Raw genomic sequence first — 21,423 nt, 5'->3', positions numbered from 1 at the left:
GACTGGGATTCTGAAATGTTTCTTGAAAAGGTATTCAGGGCTGCTTGAATCTATAATAAAAAAGTGACCCGAAACTTCCAACCTTCCAATCACTGATGTCGCTCTCCCTAAACCTGTACGGGATGTTTTGCTGATGTGCAGTGTGCCTTTACTCCTGTATTAAAAACGACCTCTGTTGTTGGGCGGAGTTGAAGGAGAACTTACTGCACAGAAAAAGTACGTAACGATAAAATATTTCTGCGCGTGAAACACATCAATCGTTCAGCATTTCTAAAATGTTTAATTGAATTGACAAAGAAATCCTCTCCTTAAACTTCGAAAAGGATTATCTGTTCAGCCAGCAGGCGTAACACTGCAGTTGCCCGTTTCTCACAGGTGGTTGAAGTTGTGGATAACATTTAGCAGGTTTGGCACCATGGCTTAGCTGGTTAAGACGCCTCACTAAAAACCAGGAGACCCTGGGTGTGAATCCCAGCGGTATCTATTCGTAGACAACAGGCCACTCATTGTCAATATTTATGGAGCTTAATTTAAAGACAACGGGAGAAGCATGAGTTACAGCTTTCTGTAGCTGTTTTATATAGCGATGCATCGGTTGGCTCTGTGGCGCAATGGAGAGCGCATTGGACTTCTAGGCTTTGATAGAATGAAGTCATTCAAAGGTCGTGGGTTCGAGTCCCACCAGAGTCATGTATCATTTTGATTCAACCTTTCAAAATCCTCTAGGGATCAGTGTTGATCAAGTCAAATAAAGGACTTCTTAAGAGTCCACAGTTGAAAATGAACCAGCAGCCACAAGAAAGAAATTAGCACTGGACTGTGATCACATTACTCCTGTCCTGGACTCCTTGCACTGGCTTCCTGTCAACTTCAAAATCCTCATGCTCACCTATAAGGCTCTCCATGGCTTGACACCACAGTACCTGTCTGGGTTATCGCCCTACTCCCCACCTCACAACCTTCGCTCTTCTAATTCTGGTCTCCTATCTGTCCCCCAGTCCATCTACACTCTATGGGTGACAGGGCCTTCTCCTGTTTTGTACCAAAGCTCTGGATCTTTATTCCCAAGGATATCAGAGAGTCACCTTCTCTAAACTCCTTCAAATCCAGACTCAAAACCCTCTTCTTTAGAAGAGCCTTTAATGAACTATTCTTTACCCCTCTGTTCCTACTGTATTTAATACCACCATCTATTGTCTCCTCTAACTGTGTATTCTCATCCTGCTTATCTTGTGTATTTTTTAACTTTATTGGTTTCATTCTGTAAAGCACTTTGAAAAGCCACCTTTAAAGGCACTATATAATGTATAGATTATTATTATTAATAATAATAATGAACAGCGCATTTAACACTGAGCACATGCGGTCCTTCTTTGCAAAGGATTGCAAAAGCTGGGAATTAGCCTTTCACTCGTGTTGTTGAAGACCGTATCCTGGCTTTGTTGCAGGAAATGTCTGGATGCCATCACCGGATCAAGGAGAGGATCAGGGTTTTGGGAAGTCTTTTTGATGCCTGACACTGTGTGTTTCCTGGTTGTAACGGGTGTCATTCTGGACCTAAACAACAGAGAACACCGTTGAAATAGCTGAACTGCCTAGCGGACACTTTGTCGCCTTCTTCTGACCTGTATTTAATGCGATTCTCTGAAAACTTGGCACGTTATATCTGTGCTACCTTTATTGAGGGCACACTCATAAGAATCATAGATTCGATCACAAGCATCTAAAAATGAGCCTGAGAAAATGACATCACACTATGAGGCTGAATGGCACAAATTCTCCTGTTACTTCTGCAGCAAATGTGTGTTTTTTGCTTCTTATTTGGCAGCAGTGGGATTCCAACTCACACCCCCAAAGAGACTAGAGCTTTAATCTAGCTCTAAATTAAAAACTAGGTGACTTGTAATGGCTGGTAGGAGAGGAAAGGTATAAATGCTTCTTTTTTGGACAAAGTCTTTATCTTTTTTTTCACCAGTTGTTTTGATCAAATTATTGTAACGCAGTGCCATATTAAGGTATAATATGTACATGAACGTCATGTCTGAGTCGATGATGGCAGCTGAGTATCGCTGGAGGACAGTTCATCATGAGTGGGTAAGCCTGCATAATGAGGGAGAAGAGATCGGCCTCTCTGATGCAGTGTCCAGTGACACTAACCTTCTGTCCTACTGTTCTCTGCTAATGTAGATGGTGAATGTTTATTTAGGTGAATGTAAGGTTTCATTCTTGTAAAATATTTCCGAGCACTTTTTTTGTTGCTGAAAATTAATCCTGAGCATTTGAATGAATTCCGATATTGTCACCTAATTCCATACATTGTTTCATCAAACTAGAATATTTAGAGGAGGTCAATTGCATTTATGAATTGCATAGTGATAGTATTTCTTTCCATTTAAATACTTCAGTCAAAAATGTAGAGAAGGTGCTCCTGTTTTCACCATTATAAGAACTGTGATGCACCAGTAATATTTACTCTCATAAAAGTATTGTAATTGTATTGTTCTGTTCTGTAACAATCTTGAGTGACACAAACCTTCTGTTTTACTGCACTACACTTCTCCAGAGGCCAGTTCAGCACACAAGGATCCTCAGTCAAACAAACACTGCAATCGCTTGATAAACGCTATTTCTCATCCTTTCTCTTAGTGTCGGTGCTACTATTGTATGCAAAGGAGGCGACTTGACAATGAAGAGAGTCTTCATGAAGGTGTGTGTCGGCAAGCTCTCCACTGTCAATTGACTGGGCTTGTGAAGAAATCAATCTCATTCAACAACCATACAAATTGCACAGCTTAAGGCACATGAAGCGAAATCTGTGAGCTGATTGACACAAAACAATGTCACTTCACATTATCTGCAAAGTTGTTTTGCTTGTCTGACCACCTCTTCCTACTTTACAGTGAGCACATATATTTCAGTTCCTTTCTCCCATGTGGAGATGTATCCACTGCCAAAACTGCTGTCTGATTATTTAAATTATCTGTAAAACTGTTACATGACTTCATCTAATTGTAAATTTATAAGACGGTCTGTGAGACATTTGTGAGAGTAGCTGAATCCCAGGGCTGGTATGGAATCACACACAGGCGGGTCTTCTGTGTGATCTGAGTCCCACTGCTCAGAGCTACAGACTGGTCAAATGGTCACTATTGTAGACACGACCATCGGACCATAGGCTACAAATAATCAATATACCGATCATAGTGTCACTACTGTTGTTTATTACATAAATACTGTATATAAATAATAAGATAATTCCACACTCATAAAACATTTATAAACATTTTGGGAGGCTGACATACAGTAAAGAAAGTAATACTGAAGAGTTTGGAAGTCCTGGAAAGCGTTAATAGATCCTTCTTGCTTTCGACCTGGAACAGAGCCCACAACTGCCAGATCAGTGACCCCTGAGCCCAGTTCACAGAGAGGAGAACCAGGAGCTCTTCTATGTCTCTAAGAGGGCTGGGAGGAAAGATAAAAGGGGGAAATGTGACATGAGTCCAGGCTGTTCTGTCTGATATTTTTCATGTAGCAGCACTGATTGTCTGAATATCTTCTGGTTCTGGATTGTGAGGATAGAGAGCAGTACGGAGTTGAGATCCTGTCTGAGTGTGAGTCTGAGCTGTGAATCTCACTGAGAAGAGAATAATGATTTTTTATTCTGCCTGAGAATTTTCCTGAGAATTTTTTTCTTTTCCAAGTGGTGTTACATCCCCTTCAGATACTCTACACAGACTGCCAGAGAGAAGAGGATAGAGAGATGGACAGATAAGAGCACACACAGCAAGAGACACCGACGTCTTGATTTACTTTGAAGCAAGTGTTAATTTCTTTTCTGGAACAAGTTGTTTCTGAACTTCAAGAAATTCATACAACTTCTGAAAGATAAAATACAAATCTTGCTTCTCAGGACAGAAGAAATGCTTCCAAAAAATGCCAGTGATTTTTTCTCCTTTTAACGAAAAGTGGAGAAAAACAACAGCAGTGCAACTCCGTCGGCTTGATTTAGCTTAATACAAGTATTCACTTCCTTTTCTGTAGATTACAGCCTGCGAAAGATGAAATGAACTTCTTGGTTACTCTTAGTCAGTGCAGAAGAAATACTGCCAGCTGGCAGGAAAATGACAGTATTTTATTTTCTTTAACTACAAACATGTGAGTTGTGAAAAGCAACGGGAATGTGTCCCTGTGCAGCTGTTAAACAAAGGGCTGGTGGGTCAAACGTACTCAGGGACGTGCTTCAGATTGTGATGATGTAAACAAAATCTCCGCTAAAAATTGAAGGGATTTCTTCGCAAACCCTCTTGAATGTGGCAGGAAATCTTTGTGTTTTACTCGTGTGCAACTACAACAAGTAAACAAATAAGTACCTAAGTCAATGTCCAAGAAAACCATCTTCACGTGTGGAATTTTTCTTTAACTGGCTGTTGGGAGAATTCATTTATACACCCGTTGTATCCTTAGCAAAAATATTTTAAAATTAGAACACAGATTTGTTGGAGAACTTGACAATCCTTGACAATCATTATTAAATGAGCATTATACAAATGTGCGTTGATATTTTTAATATGTACCTTAATTGTAATATATATATACATAATTGCTTTGATATGGATGTTCATTTGAAGGAATTGAGGAAACTATGAAGGATCGCAGAACAACCAAAGATACATTTGGGCATCTGCTATTGGTAAAGATGAAAGAGTACCTTAAGTGTGAAGCTTTCATACACACGAGAGAAAAAAACAGTTTTAATGCACTTCATTAAACTGATGGTATGCTTATCAATCGTGCATAGAGTGTACATAGCAGAGGATGGTTTCGATCCATCGACCTCTGGGTTATGGGCCCAGCACGCTTCCGCTGCGCCACTCTGCTGACAGCTGTTATAATGTGATTCAACACAACTGCTCTATCTTTGCTTTCTAAAAGTGCGCCCGAGATGAAAAGTCTAAACGGTAAACGCAGACGTCACTTTGAGCACTTGGTCTTTTATAGCACAAATCATCACCCGCTGCTCTACATGGGCGTGTCTTCAATATCGTTGAGAACCAAACCTTCTGCTTTCCGAGGCAACTGATTCTTTCGTCGTTAATTCCCAAATCTTCAATGAGAATCAGTGAAACGAAAATCAAACACATGTACACACTCGCGTCCTAACCTGAAAGAAAAATCTACACCCACTTTATAATACTGAAAATGATTCAGGAAGTACAGCAAAGTTCTAAAACCAGCGAATGCATCTGCATACAGTACATAAAATGTCAATTTTTCAAAAGTAAAATCTTCAGCTTTGAAAGATTACCATCCATATATTTTCGTTTTTCTCTTTTTTTACATAACACGCTTTCGAGAAACAAACTGTCTTTTAATTAAGGTTTCATTAGAAAATGTGTATCTTGGTTTGCCAAGTTAAAATCGGCACATCCCAGTGGGCAAAAGATGTAGAATATACGACTATTGAACGCATACCAGACGTGTAACTGTGCTCCGTAACTGGTCTAGAATGAAATTGATTATATGTTTATTATACATAAATGGTTGTAGTTCTATTATACGGATAAATTTAGAAGACTACTATACATATATAGTTAAAGGTCTATTATACATCAAAGAAAGATTTTTATAGGTGTAGAAACTAGTAAATAAAGCCAATGATTTATTTTAGAAATTTATTCTTAAAATATACAACTATTCACACCTGAAAAATATGTAGTTCAAATTATACATTATATACAATATTGTAATCAACAAATGTCTAACCATCATAAAAAACACAACTAGTAAACTTCAGTTACAAATTCTAGTAACATGGCAATATATATATAGTAATGACAAACACAAACTAATTACATGAACACGGTAATATTTAACTCAAAACCACATTTCGAAACTTCTTTATTTCCACGAAAATATTATTAATGTTGCACAAACGCTACTTTCTAATAAAGACAGAAAGAAACTATTTGTTTTGTGTCTCATGGTGATCCTCCTCTCGATACTAATGAAATGTTTAATATGATCCCTCGAGAAAAAAAAGGAGTCAATTTCCGCCTGGAATGATTGATGCCCCATCAAACATTTTGTAATATCCCTGGAAGTTTATACAGTAGAATCCTGGTTCGTGGCTTAAATTCAAGGTAAACAAGACTAAGGAAACGAGTTGGAAACTTGATGTCGAAGTGGGATTTAAATCACCCGGAACATTTCACTACATTGGGCAGTATGTGCTAGGGGGCATTGCTTGACATCCCTTCGATAGCTCAGTTGGTAGAGCGGAGGACTGTAGTGGAGTCAGTAGGGAATCCTAAGGTCGCTGGTTCGATTCCGGCTCGAAGGAAGGTGCTTTTTGTGTACTCTAATCAAAGAGTTAAAAAAGCGAATCTGTTTCATTCAGACATTTATCAAAAGTTCAATAAACGACGAAGTAGAGGTTCCTGTTCCGAATTCAGCCCACGTCTGATTGTCTTGTTTTGGCCAAGATCCGATCTTTGAATTAAGGGACTACTCTGTCTGCTTTGTAATTCAAAAATACATACAAATGTCAAGTTTTTTGTAGATATAAAGGTGTTCTCTGTTTTCAAAGGATAGGTACTTAATTGGCATAATGATTTGGTATTGATTTTGTATCGTTGTATTATGAAGTTTGTGCTTTCTGTGTTTTTATCGTATTGTGAACTTATTTTTTAAACAAATGCTTACAAAGGCAAACAGGGCACACATCTGTTTATACCAGTGGTGAATCGTACATTTGTACAAGCTACTGTGCACTTCTGGGAGTATAACAGGTTCGATATAAAGTGGCAAAAATATAAAAGGGGAATATACCCCAGACTGCGTATAAGCTCTCGTTGTGACTGTTGTTTTATTTTTAGATAAAAATGGCGTACTGTGCACGAAATGTTGCAGAAACACAATTTGATATTTTAATAATTATTATTTTAATAATTTGATCAAATTGAGGCCCAGGATCCAAATCTTCAGTTCTGATTTTTTTAAGTGATATCTTTCCTTCCTGTCGTGGAAGTCACACGATGTGAGCAATTGTTTTTTTTACGTTGCGATCCAAAGATCCTCAGGCGCACTGTAACCAAACCAGGATGGATTCTGCTCGGAGCCGGACTGAGCTCATTCTCACTCCCTGTGCTAAAAACAGAATTAGCTCTTCCCCGAACATCGTCTACAGCTGCTGGATGGTGCTCTGCGTCTTACTGCTCTGGCAATTACTTTGACGAAAGACAGATCACTTGTGCGCTTTTAACCTTCTCGCAGCTACAGCTATAGCCCTGAAAAAAGCATTAGCTTTATCAGTTTTTACATTAATCTATTTTGAATCAAAGTTTGATATTTTTTTTATTGCATTTTACATTACAATTATAATAATAATAATCATTATTATTATTACGCACACTTATATAGCGCTGTTCTGGATACTCCACTCAATGCGCTTTACAGGTAATGGGGACTCCCCTCCACCACCACCATTCTCCTGAATGATCACAGAGAGTCAGGACCTCGGTTTTACGTCTCAGCCGAAGGACGGCACCTGTTTACAGTTTAGTGTCCCCTTCATTGTACTGGGATATTAGGACCCGCATGGACCGCAGGGTGTGCGTCAAGCGACAGAAACCAGACGTGTGTCGGGCTCGGCTGCGAGCAGGACAATGACATCACAGGGACAAAGTAGAGGAAATCAAAAGGGTTCTATAAAAGACCTGTGTAAGCTGTTGGTTTGCAGTCTGGACTCTAAATCCTCCGATCCGATTTTAAATCTCTCTAATACCTGAGCTGCGGCTTCTTCCGAGTATTTATTCGTATACTTATTATGTGTAAGTGTATAGATGAAACCTTTCATATATTGTTCAGTTTAAATCAAAATGCTTTACTAATACAAGAGAGAAGTATAGTATGAAGGATGTGACAAATCTATGATTTCTTGGAACAAAACGGTTTTTATTTGCATTCGAAATGAAGCGGAATTTTAGCGGGACACACAAACCCTTTGTCCTTTTTAGAGTTTTTAGAGTGAACAGACATAAATGTAGAAAACGTGTTTTTTAGCACTACAATAGCAGGGTCAGTGGCATAATGAATAACGCGTCAGGCCTCGCGTCAGAAAATTATAAGTTGGACTGCCGTCTGGCTTGTTGCGTTTATACCACTTACGTTGTTTTATATAAATGAACTCCACCTGAAAGCTATAGAAAACACTTTGGGTAAGTTGTCTGCAGCCTCATGCGAATTTCGACAACTTACCCAAAACACTGTACTGTCTGGAGATCAGCTCCAGCTCTGAACTCAATTGCAATGAAAAACCATGCGTAACAAAACTGGAGAACAGCTGAACTTGTGTTCAGTTCGGTGATGAGGGACCAGAACTGTCCTTGTTGTAATTAGCACGAACTGCACAGGCTCTGAATCAGACCATGTCAATTAGTCTGATCAATGTAGGACACGTTAATGTAGAATTATTAAAAGGTTTATTAGTTAGTTAGTTCAGGTTTACCCACCTGAACTAATGTAGAATTATTACTTGGTCTGTCTCTTGTTTGTATATAAATGAATGTCTCTGACAACTTAATGTTAGTTTTACGATGTAGGTCAGGCGTTGACATATGCACGAGTATACTAAATGTCTCACTCCTGATTCAACTCATGTTCTATAGGAGATTGGCGATTCCTCCTGTTTCTCATACAACCATATCAGAACAGAAGCCCATTTCACCCAGCTCTGATTCAAGATCGACTTGCATCTTTATCCCTTTTTTGTTCGTGATCATTATTTTCTTTAGTTATGATCAATATTGAACTTTTTCTAAGTGAAATGACAATAATCAAACATGCAGGCAGATTTTTGAAAAGTATTCGGAATTGACAGGGTGCCCCTTTGGAACAATCGTCAGAAATTGTGAGAAAATGAAAGTTATGTAAGCTCTCACACAAAGCATTGAAGATTGGAATCTGAGTGTAAAAAAGTTACCCGTCTCCCAATGATAGGCAGGGATACACACCATGACTCGAATAGACTCAGCGAACTTTAACACCTATGATATTACGAGTGCTTTGCACGTGTCGAATTTCAAGAAGGAACTACTACAACAGTTGTGGACATAATTCAATACCACCGGCAAAGTCCAATGCCGGCAACATCTGAGAAAATAATGTTCACTCATGGAATTTGGTCTTTGAATGGCTGGCGGGAAAATTCATTTATACTCCTGTTGCACCCTCAGCTGAAACATGTTAAAATAACAACGCAGATTTGTTGCAGAACCTGACAAGAATTATTGGGTTAGCACTGTATGTATTCTTGTATATTTACTTTAATTTTAATATAAATGTAAACATGCATGCTGTATAAGCTATTGTAATTTTAAAATATGTTAGCTGAGGATGCGAAGGGGGCTATTATACCTTGTGAAACACGCAAGGAACTGTAAAAAAGGCTGTTATTTGAATAAAATTGGCGATCACAAGAAAACCACAATTTATGTGGTATTATCATCAATATCCTTCAAAATCTACGTTCAAATGAAGGATTTGAAGAAACTATGAAAAAAGCAACAGTAATAGCAGAGGATTTTGATTTTTGCTCTTCAAGTCAGCAGATCACCGTAGAGTTACACCCCTACAAACAGCACAAAGGATGAATCCCACCACCTTCATTATTGCTGTGTTTGTGCCAGTGAAAGTAGCGTTTGTGTTATTGAAAGCATCTCGGAAGATGAAGGTGCAGTCACTTCCACATGTCATGATATCATTAGATCTGACGACAAGAGCTGAAGCCCCCCCTAGTCCAAGCCAGCAATGTGAAGATGGGTATGGAGGAAGGTAGCGTGGCTGAGTGGTCTAAGGTACTGGATTTAGGCTCCAGTCTCTCTGGGGGCGTGGGTTTGAATCCCACTGCTGCCAAATATTAATGTTTTAAGACCTGCAATACAATCAGTAAAAGCGCTTTTTGTTAGGCTGCGGGAGGTGTTTAGAGATAGACTTTCTAAAAGACAGGCTTAACATCAAGGCAGAAAAAATATTTTTTCTCAATAGAAATTCTCTTTGGCACGTTCAGCTTTATGTAGGGAACAACATCTGCCGAGATCACTTTTGAGGCAGTGCACATGATAGTGTACCGGCAAGTACATTTAATATTGGCTGTGGTGGTGAGCTGCTTTTGTCTGTGAAACTTTTAATTCTTCACGCCGAATCGTTGGCAGGGGTAAAGCTTATTAAATCTTTGAACATAGCGCTCCATCAGAAATACTTTGTTCGTGATCAAAAGAGATCAGAGGATTAACTTCATGGATTCACATAGCATACCTTACAGGAAAGATTTAAAAGGGGAATTGATTGTGCTTCCTGATGTTGTTCCTGTCGTTTCTTTGGATACAAAGGTGAATGTTCTTTGACGTTCTGCTAGAGTATCCACTGGGTGGGCTTTATCAATCAGCTCGGAGAGGTCATCAGTGCTCTGTCTCTGGAAAATAATCAGCACTGTCGTTTTTCCCTGTGCTGTCTTTTAAAACATATAAGATCACGAGTTTACAGATTTCTCCAAATAACAACTATACATTTTAACCCAGCGGTTAGCATTCCTTCAATCCAATAGTTTTACTCCGGGTAAAAAGCAGCGAAATATATAGAGAGATTATATTCAAATATTTAAACGTTCTTATTGGATTACCTGTATGGAGATATCGCTCAGAATTCCTAATATGATTTTGAGTTCAGTTTTGCTTTACTACTTTCAGAGTCTTTTATTGACCTTGCTGAAGCAGAGAAGTGACATAATCACAAATGCGACTTACCTGTGCTGCTGTTTTTGGTTAATAATGATTATTGCAAGGAAAAAAAACAGCTCCTTGCATTAAGAGCAAGAGCAACCAACACGCTCGCTTGTTGAGTTGGGTTTTTTTTCCGTGGTGCTCTTCCTCAGATGTAAAGTTATTTGGCGAGCAAGGACCTCTGAGAAGGAGCCTGAATCCATCAAGAACTCAGAAATTCTAATATCGCACTACTGTCTTGTGTACAGAGATCTGCTTCTTCCTTTTTGAGTGTTTTGGTGTTTAAGAGCACGCTTCCTACCTCGAATGTTAGTTTCAGGAGATGTGCTACCGGATAAATGATTATCTTGAAAAGGTTTGGGGATGCACTGGCCGGGATTAAAACCCGGCTCAATTATTTGGAAGTCACCTGTACTACCAACACACTTCTAAGAAGCACCCGCACATTTTCGCAATCCTCTCTCTCACCTACAAAGTTATGAAGACACAGACGACCAATGAAAACTAATTTGATTCACCCAAGGCTTCACTCTTCTGTTGTGATGTTGTTTTAATTAGTGTTAGCTGTGATGAGGTATTGTTTCTGTCTCTTAAAGTTTAAGAGTCTGCTCCTTTCTTCCTGGTATAGAAAAAAACATGTTCCATCTTTGTTTACAAACACCACTGTAAATTATTTGTCCATCTCTAAAGCCTGTGTGTATTGACAAGGCAATTCAAAAGCACATATTAAATAAGAACACGATCCTTCTTGTTACCATTCCCGTGGTTGGAGCGTTGTTTCGCCCTTTAACGTTCTTCTACAATATTTACAGACAGGGCTTTATCACTGGAGTTGTGTGCATCGGTCCATGAACATCAACTGTACTGCTGTTTTTCTATGCGTAATTTAATCGCAAGCACTTAAAAGATGCAAAAAGATTTCAAGGAAAACATAATTGAAAGACAGTCGAGTAAGGAGGTAGAAAAACGCTCTCCCCCATTGAAGAATCAACCACCGTCGCCCATGTGACTGGATATAAAAATAAATTATTCATTTCAATTATTCATGAAGGGTGGATTGTGGTCAGTGAACATATGCACATCTTTAAGTCAGTTCCACCATCTGTGCCATAGGGGATGTAGTTCAATGGTTTTCATGTATGAAGTTCCGAGTTTAATCCCTGGCATCACCAGATGTCTTACATTATTGTGCTCACATCGCAATCTTCTGTTGAGTGAGAACTCTTTGCTCGTGTTCATAGAGAGACAGGTTTACACAATTAAACTCAGTCACACACGAAGTGCTACAGTGTTGCTCTGCTGTTTTAAATGTACCTCCAAAGCATTTTGTTCTGTTAACTACCAAATGATTTGAACTAATTTTACATCATATTCAGGAAATCCAGAGAAGGTCTTCAGACTTTTAGTGGCTGTTGAAGAAAACACCTGTTGAATCTCACCAGGGATTTCTTGAGAGATCATTCAGCAAGCGAGTTAACAGGGGTTAACGTAGAGAGTGGCGGAGGTGGGATGTCAGGGCTTGACGTCACTGCTTTATGCAAAGAATGGAGGGGTGGTCGTCAGGGCTATATGACTGTGCTTCACGCAGAGAGTGGTGGGGGTGTGATGTCAGGGCCATACGACAGTGCTTTACACAGAGAGTGGCGGAGGTGGGATGTCAGGGCCTGACAACACAGCTTAACGCAGAGAGTGGATGGGTGGGTGTCAGGGCCATATGACACTTCTTTACGTAGAGAATGGCGGGGGTGGGATGTCAGGGCTTGACGACACTGCTTTATTCAAAGAGTGGAGGGGTGGGTGTCAGGGCTATATGACAGTGCTTTCCGCAGAGAGTGGTGGGGGTGGGATGTCAGGGCCATATGACACTGCTTTACACAGAGAATGGAGGAGGTGGGATGTCAGGGCCTGAAAACACAGCTTAACGCAGAGAGTGGAGGGGTGGTGTCAGGGCCATACGACACTTCTTTACACAGAGAGTGGTGGGGGTGGGATGTCAGGGCCATATGACACTGCTTTATACAGAGAGTGGCGGGGGTGGGATGTCAGGGCCTGAAGATACTGCTTTACGCAGAGAGTGGCGGAGGTGGGATGTCAGGGCCTGACAACACAGCTTAACGCAGAGAGTGGAGGGGTGGGCGTCAGGGCCATACGACACTTCTTTATGCAGAGAGTTGAGGGATTGATGTCAGGGCCATACGACAGTGCTCCACTCAGGCCTCTGCTTGAATTTGTACTCCTCCTCTCTCCCTACCTCTACCTCTATGATATTTGCACTTTCTGGAGAGGCGATTTTCTCCACTTCAGTAGCCCGATTGCGTGGAGAGGGCTGTAGAATGTGGCACCGCCTTTCCTGCTCCGTCCATGACAGGCGTGCTGGTCTCTGGAGAGAGAGCACGGTCCATCAGCGCACTCCAATAAAGGCACTGGAAGCAGCTGAAACGCATTGGCGAAGCTCAGCACTGGGCCGCTGGGCACATCTTACCACTGTTTCCGTAGTGTAGTGGTTATCATGTTCGCCTCGCATGCGAAAGGCCCTCGGTTCGAAACCGGGCGGAAACAGACTGGCTTCTTTTGTCGCATACAAATGGGTTGTACAACTTTTAACTAGCAAATGGAAGAGGGCTGAAGTAAGAGACAAGATGTAAATAGGGTTAACTTAAGTCAGTTCTGCCTGAAAATTAGACTTCTAAGCAACAGGGGTTTATGGCAGGAAAGGGGGTTAACTGATAAGGATTCCAGATGCGAGGGGGCATAATCTTAAACTGACCATTTGGCCAGGGTCTCTTAACTGGCCAAATACCACGACCCCCCCCTTACCATAACACCGAATGACGTCTGAAGCAGCAAGGAAGGACTATATAACCTAAAAGTTTGTACCGGCACATCGAACAATACTTCGGTTTTGTTGTTTCTTGTGGGAAACAAGACTTCGGCTTTATTGTTCCTTATGTCCGTCATGGCAGTGAACAGGTCCTGGTTACAGGATCTCTAAAAAAGGAAATAAAGACTGAAATCAGATCCGACCCACCATGCTGCCACGGTGACGGTGCACTGCCCAGTGAAAGTGGCAGCCTGTCCCTGGACTGTGGGAAACTGGAGCACCTGGAGGAAACCCCCACAGACCAGGGAGAGAACATGCAAACTCCACACAGACAGCACCCACACCCCAGGTCCAGCACTGTGAAGCATGCCCGACGATGCGGAAGGGCTTTTACAAATGAGTGTGTAACTCACACTGGTGCCCAGGATGGCCTGCTACCGGAACGCAACCTAATTTTCTTAATGCAGTTTGTTCGAAGCGGTTTGCAGGAGCTGGAGGTGAGGACTGAGCTGGGGTCCAGTGTGCAAGAGTGACTACTGATGTCGTGTGTGTGTGTGTGTGTGTGTGTGTGTGTGTGTGTGTGTGTGTGTGTGTGTGTGTGTGTCTGGATCATTGTGAGCGCCGTCAGGTTTGTGTATTTGTTTAAACAAGAGGATGTGTCTGTGCGGGTCTGACTCTGTGTGAGGGTGCAGCTCTAACTGTTCGCGCGCGGGCGTGTCTATCTCTCTACAATGCATGAGGGGCTAAATCTGCCTCTGAGAAACTGACTTTTCAGAAGAAAAATCTATGAAAAGGCACGGCCTGGCCCTCTTCTCTTGCTCCCGACGTATAACACACTGGGGGATGAAGCTGGTGTCTTCAGCTGTAACCCTAGCTATTTATGCAAACAGCTCTTTTATGAAAAGCAGCTCTAGGCCTAGACAAGAGGAACAGATAAAACAAATCTTAGATTTATGGCTTATTCAAAGCAGACTGAGCGCTGCTATACTGTATGTAGGAGCCAGAGATGAAGAATGAGCTATTTAAGGAAATCAGGAGTGTGAGAGAGGGAGTGTGTGTTTTTCCTCCCAATAGAGAAGGCTTGTGGTTCTTTCTGCTTTTCTGCACAGGCTGCCAACATAAGTACGTGTTGGGTTCTTGGTTTGAATGCTCGAGTTGTCAGGCTGGCGTTTTTTGTTCCTATTGGAGCCCATAATTGTGAACAAGGCGCTTGAGGACGTCTCTGTGCAGGTGTGCGTTTGTAATGACGTGTGTGCGCATCTCTGTAGCGGATGTTTCAGTAAAAAAACGCATTTAAAACATTCAACCTTTTCATGTTCCTAATATTCTTTCATTCTTCACAATAATAACTAAGGTTGCTGCTGGAAGAGGTGTGAGTGGGGCCAGCAGGGGGAACTCTCACCCTGTGGTCCATGTGGGTCCTAATGCCCCAGTATAGTGACGGGGACACTGGAAAAACTGTAAACAGGTGCCGTCCTTCAGATGAGACGTAAAACCGAGGTCCTGACTCTCTGTGGTCATTAAAAATCCCGGGGTGTTTCTCGAAAAGAGTAGGGGTTTTACCCCAGTGTCCTGGCCAAATTTCCCATTGACCCTTACCAATCATGGCCTCCTAATAACCCCCATTTATGAATTGGCTTCATTACTCTGCTCTCCTCCCCACTCATAGCTGGTGTGTGGGGAGCGTTCTGGTGCACTATGGCTGCCGTCCCATCATCCAGGTGGATGCTGCACATTTGTGGTGGTGGAGGGGAGTCCCCATGTCCTGCAAAGCGCTTTGAGTGGAGTGTCCAGAAAAGCACTATATAAGTGTAAGCAATTATTATTCATTATAATGTAATAAGTCCATTATTTCTCACCCCTCCATTGCAAGGCATACACAACACAAACACCAGGAACAATTATCTCAGAAGTGAATTGCAAATGTATTGAGTTGTGATGCAACTGTAACTTGAACCTAACATGACTGTGGCGTGCATTTTTGAAATTGCATTTTCACAGCTGAAATACAAAATGAAGCTGATCGCAGTCCAAACTCAAGGTATTGTTGTAAAACTAAATATTCAACATGTTTCTACCTGTCCCTTTTCAGCTCACTCAGAAGTCCACAGCCTGCAGCCTGGTGCCTCTCTGTCTCCCCCCTCCACACTGCTGGTCCAGTGGAGGTGCTGTTTGATCCTGCACGATCTGTCCGGAATCGTATAGTCTTACTGAGCAGCGCAGGGCTCCCTGGCCCCAGGTACGAACAGTGAGTGTCAGTGCAGAACAGCTCTCTGACACTCCGCTCCCTCACTCCAGCTGATCAGGGCAACTACACAGTGAGGGACCTTAATGGAAGCAGTATCAGCACTGTGATCGTCACTGTGGGTGGTGAGCAGGTCTACAGTAGGATCACTAGAGGGCTCTATATTCTTGACAGAGTGTGTTCTTATATCATCCTCTGTCCTGATTGTCTTTCAGCTCACAGAGACAATGTCACCCTGCAGCCTGAAGCCTCTCTGTCTGTCCCTCTGTTCACTGGAGAGCCAGTGGAGGTGCTGTTTGATCCTGCAGGAGGTGGAAACTGGACCTCAGTGTGTTCTGTCCAGAACAGCACAGCCAGCTGTGTCCCCCAGTACAGTTTTTTTTATTTTTGATGATTAGCCATATGTTGATTACAATATTGTACATAATGTATAATTTGAACTCGATATTTTTCAGGAGTGAATGATTGTATATTTTCAGAATAAATTTCGAAACCAAATTATTGTCCCTCGATCTCTGTCTCTCTCTCGTCCTGCTGTCTGTCTGTCCCTGCCTCTCTGTCTCTCTCTCTTTCAGCCCCGTCTGTCAGTCTGTCTGTCCTTCTCTCTCCTTCCTCTCTCTCTCTCCTTCCGCTCTCTCTCTCGGTTTGTTTGTCCCTCAATCTCAATCTTTCTCTTTGCCTGCTGTCTTTCTGTGCCTTCATCTTTGTGTCTCTCTCTCCTTCCTTTCTGTCTGTCTCTCTGTCTGTCCTGCGTTGTCCCAGCTGGGCCTGTCTCCCCGGCTCTCTGCCTTCAGCTCTGTTCGCCGATGTCCCACCAGCCCGTCTCTCTCTCAGCCTGTCTCTTGACTTGCAGGAGGAAGAGGAGGTGGAGACAGCTCCTCCGGCAGGAGAGAGGAAGAAGGTCAGTGCTGGTCCCACCCTGCCTCCTGTCCTGTCTGTGGTGGAGTTTCGCCATCTTGTCTGTCTTGTCAGCCCTGTCTGTCACTGTCTCTCTCCTCCTCCTCTCTGTGCTGTGGTGTCCAGTCAGTGTGTCTCTCTCCTCCTCCTCTCTGTCCTGTGGTGTCTAGGCAGTGTGTCTCTCTCCTCCTCCTCTTCTCTGTCCTATGGTGTACAGTGGGTCAGTATTAGTGGGCTACACCCAGGCTCACTCACTGCGAGTGTGATCTCAGCAGAGTCTCTGTACTCTTGGGACACTTGACTCACCTGTCTCTCTCTTTCTCTCCCTGTGCTGTCCCTCTCCTGCCCCCTCTCTCCCTACTCGGACTCCAGCTGGAGGAGGTCCAATCACCACCTCCTGTGAGACAGAAGAAAAAGAAAGTGGGTAATGCTCTGATTCTCTCTTTACTCCTGTCCAGTGTCCAGTCAGTGTGTGTGTATGAACCCCTCTCTCTCTCAGTGCAGTGTTCATGTACTGGAGTGTCCAGTCAGTGTGTGTGTATGAACCCCTCTCTCTCTCAGTGCAGTGTTCATGTCCTGGAGTGTCCAGTCCGACTCTTAACGTGACTCTCCTGTCTCTGCCTCAGAAGTGCTGGTGCGTCTTTTTAAAGTCCCTGAGCTGCATGTCGGTGGAGACAGATGATAAGGACGAGCCGATGGAGGCGGCGGAGACCGTGTGTCAGGAGAGGAAGAGCGAGGGAGAGGAGGAGCAGGCTGCCGGGAAGGACAAGAAGAAGAAGAGGAGGTGCAGGTGAGCAGACAGGGGGACGCCGCCCGGTCGTGTCTGTGATTCAAGAAGGAGTCTCCTCTTGCTGTTTGATGTCATGGTGATGTCCGTGTCTGTGTCCCTCACACCTGCAATAACAATATTCTTTCCAGGTTCCTTTCCTGGTTCTGTGCCAGCTAAGATCGGAGTCGCCTTCCCCACCAAGGACTGGACTGGACTGGACTGGACTGGAGCTGAGGGACCCCAGACTGCACTGGACTGGAGCTGAGGGACCCCAGACTGTGCTGGACCGAAGCTGAGGGACCCCAGTCTGTGCTGGACCAAAGCTGAGGGACCCCAGTCTGTGCTGGACCAAAGCTGAGGGACCCCAGTCTGTGCTGGGCCAAAGCTGAGGGACCCCAGTCTGTGCTGGACCGAAGCTGAGGGACTCCAGACTGTGCTGGACCAAAGCTGAGGGGCCCCAGACTGGACTGGACTGGAGCTGAGGGGCCCCAGGCTGTGCTGGACCGAAGCTGAGGGACCCCAGACTGGACTGGACCAAAGCTAAGGGACCCCAGACTGTGCTGGACTGAAGCTGAGGGACCCCAGTCTGGACCGAAGCTGAGAGACCCCAGTCTGTGCTGGACCGAAGCTGAGGGACCCCAGTCTGGACCGAAGCTGAGGGACCCCAGTCTGTGCTGGGCCGAAGCTGAGGGACACCAGTCTGGACCGAAGCTGAGGGACCCCAGTCTGTGCTGGACCGAAGCTGAGGGACCCCAGACTGTGCTGGACCGAAGCTGAGGGACCCCAGACTGGACTGCACTGGAGCTGAGGGACACCAGACTGGACTGGAGCTGAGGGGCCCCAGACTGGGCTGGACTGGAGCTGAGGGGCCCCAGACTGGACTGGACTGAAGCTGAGGGACCCCAGACCCCAGTCTGGACTGAAGCTGAGGGACCCCAGACTGGACTGTGGAAAACTTTCACATTATCTCCACCTGAGTCCTCAGATCGTCTGCATGACCTTGTATTATTAAGTATTATTTTAAGGTCCTGTGATGATCGTAAGATGGGGGGGGGGGGGTGTGTCCCTTGACATTAATCTGTATTGTAATTTTTGTTCTTTTGCTAAGCATCATTAAAATGTTTTTTAAAAAAAGCTTTTGGTTTTTTCCCTCCCCCCCCCGAAACGAACGAACAGAGTCTGTCTTTCTCTTTCATCCCGGAGAGTTTGTGGTTGATGGATTGAGGCCGAGAGCCCTCATTGTCGGCGTGCCACCAGTTAGCGGGGCTAAAGCAGGGGGGGCATCGTGTCCAATACTCCTTGAAACGAGATAGATTTCAAGCCACCTCCGTCTGAAGAGAAGGAAGTTGACCACGAACTCCAGGGTGTCCTAGGAAGCTCTTTAGCCATCGTTTACCCAGCAGCCATCTCACCCTGCAGCTCCCAGCTAGCAGCCCCCTCCCCACTGGAGCCCAGCAGGTAGAAGCCTGGTCAGTACCTGGAGGGGAGACTCCTGGGAAAAACTGAGGTTGCTGCTGGGAGAGGTGTGAGTGGGGCCAGCAGGGGGCGCTTTCACCCTGCGGTCTGTGTGGGTCCTGATGCCCCAGTATAGTGACGGGGGACACTGGACTGTAAACAGGCGCCGTCCTTCGGATAAGACGTCAAACCAAGGTCCTGACTCTCTGTGCTCGTTAACAATCCCGGGGTGTCTCTGGAGAAGAGTAGGGGTGTTACCCCAGTGTCCTGGCCTGATTCCCCCCCTGGTCTTGACCCATCATGGCCTCCTTATCACCCCCTTCTATGAACTGGCTCCATCCCTCTGCTCTCCTCCCCACTGAGAGCTGCTGTGTGCTGAGCGGACTGGAGCATCATCCACGTGGGGGCTGCACACTGGGGGGGCTGGAGGGGATCCCCCTGACCTGGGAAGAGCTCTGAGTGGAGAGTCCAGACGGATTCATTATTATTATTATTATTCGTGCTGCACTGGGCTTCAGTCCTGGTAGTGAGAGGGGGATCTGTGATCAGTACAGATACTTATGACTGTATAATAATACACGATAGAAATGGAAAACAGGGTAGCGCTGTAGTCTCTTCGAAACGTTTTGAACTGCCAGAAGAAGTTTTCACAACCCGGACTCGTGAAGGTACAGGTCTTCTCCATTCGTCCGGAGTAAGGTGAGAGGTTATCCCCTCGGGGCGCAGTATCCCCGATGCACCCCCCCACCACCACCCAAAATGACACACACTTCTGTGACGATTGGGAGACCCCGGTTCGATCAGCCCCTGCGGTGTAGGAAACGACCCGCTGGAGAGAACACGCAGACTCCACACAGAAGGGTCACCTCGGCATTTATTCCAACAGCAAAACACCAGAGAGAAACGGGTCTCCGAAAGATGAGCGCACACCGGGAAAAACACTACGGGGTCATTACAAATGGGAATAGGAGTTCTTTTTTTCTTTTCCGGACGTCAGTTGTATCGTGTCCTGGTGATTTCTCCTGTTTCGAACGGAGTTCAATGTCACGTTTCTACTTTATTAGAGAGAGGCACTGAACTTTGGGGAACGTGACATCCACCCAGTATTACTAGTAGGTTGATAAATATAAATGTTCTTTTTCCCCCCGTATGATACCTCGCGAAATATAACGATGGCCAACTCCTTAAGTCGAAATTTAAACCCTTCTCACACTACAAGACAGTCCGTCAACATCGCCGCGGCCCGAAGCGCGACCTTCGGTATGACGTTGGCCGAAGGAGGTGGGGTAAGTACGTCAAAGCCGGGGGAAGCCCCTATCACGTGAGAGGGGTGCTGCGGGCGACGAGCCCCCGGGGGCGAAGAGAAGTTGATTTGCGTGGGGTGTGGAAACACTACACGACCGGGCAAGCGAGCCGTTTTTTTTTTTGTTTTGTTTTTTCAGAACATCAGAACAACCGCAGAGATGACCATCGATCCACTCCGGACGTTTCCTTTTTTGTCCTTTTTGGCCTCCAAAATAAAAAAAAAACTGGGATCCATCGTGGCGTTGCCAAATTAAAACGTCAACCACTTTTCGGGCTTTCGTGCTGTCCATGATGAAACCGTCATGGTTGTGTAAGGATACGTTACGTCACAGACCGGCGGCGCTCGGACGTGAGGAGTGTCGTTACGTTTTTGAAACGGGCACGTCAGACAAGATCTCTGACAAGATCTCTGAAAAACCCAAACCTGTAAGATTCAATTTCAATTCAGTTTTTTTTATATAGCGCCTTTCACAACAAGAATGCCCCAAGGCCCCGAACAAAGGAGTTGTTCCACACCCCCGCCACCCTCTGTGTACAGTAGAGCCCCCTGTACTGACTGGAGGAGCTCACCCAGCTGTGTCTGGAGAGAAGCCGGGGTATCGGCTTCAACCACAGGGCTGGGCGGCTTGTTCCCCACCCCCATCCCCTTCTGTGTACAGAAGAGCCTCCTGGCCTGACTCCAGTAGGAAATGTCACCTGGAGGCAACACACCGGCTTCTTTTAACAGATCACCTCGGGAATCGGGAACAACGGAGCTGTGTGCGGCCGTCTGTACGGAGGGGTTCAGCGCGGGGGGGCTCCGGGCTCGGGTCTGGACCCGGGGGGGGGGGGGGGCTGTCTGTGTGGAGTCTGCATGTTCTCCCTGTGTTCTTCGGGTCCAAAGACAGGCTTTTGGGCTAATTGGCTTCTGGGAAAACTGGCCCTGGTGTGTGTGTGTCCTATGATGGAGTGCTGTCCTGTCCAGGGTGTGTGAGTGAATGTGTGTTTGTCATGTGATGGACTGGTTCCTGTCCAGGGTGTGTGAGTGTGTGTGTCTGAGTGTCCTGTGAGGGACTGGTGTCCTATCCAGGTTGTGTGTGTGTGTCCTGTGAGGGACTGGTGTCCTGTTCAGGGTGTGTGAGTGTGTGTGTGTATCCTGTGAGTGACTGGTGTC

The 21,423-nt window shown here is 44.6% G+C and overlaps 1 protein-coding gene and 4 non-coding genes across 5 annotated transcripts in view; 4 read left to right on the top strand and 1 right to left on the bottom strand.

Annotated features, from left to right (window-relative positions):
• The window catches only part of LOC138242549 (antigen WC1.1-like), a 621,195-nt gene that overhangs the window by 256,641 nt on the left and 343,131 nt on the right, over positions 1 to 21,423 (bottom strand). The window lies entirely within an intron of this gene.
• Positions 598 to 690, top strand: trnar-ucu (transfer RNA arginine (anticodon UCU)). The gene is made up of 2 exons: positions 598 to 634; positions 655 to 690. It is a non-coding gene; the product is annotated as a tRNA-Arg (tRNA).
• trnay-gua (transfer RNA tyrosine (anticodon GUA)) lies at positions 6,253 to 6,340 on the top strand. The gene is given in 2 exon segments: positions 6,253 to 6,289; positions 6,305 to 6,340. It is a non-coding gene; the product is annotated as a tRNA-Tyr (tRNA).
• trnal-uag (transfer RNA leucine (anticodon UAG)) lies at positions 9,831 to 9,912 on the top strand. Its single transcript has one exon. It is a non-coding gene; the product is annotated as a tRNA-Leu (tRNA).
• trnaa-cgc (transfer RNA alanine (anticodon CGC)) lies at positions 13,265 to 13,337 on the top strand. Its single transcript has one exon. It is a non-coding gene; the product is annotated as a tRNA-Ala (tRNA).

Source organism: Lepisosteus oculatus, chromosome 14 (assembly GCF_040954835.1).
Source record: "Lepisosteus oculatus isolate fLepOcu1 chromosome 14, fLepOcu1.hap2, whole genome shotgun sequence".
NCBI classification, from domain to species: Eukaryota; Metazoa; Chordata; class Actinopteri; order Semionotiformes; family Lepisosteidae; genus Lepisosteus; species Lepisosteus oculatus.
The sequence above is the reverse complement of the archived record's forward strand: the minus strand, read 5'-3'. Positions and strand labels throughout refer to the sequence as shown.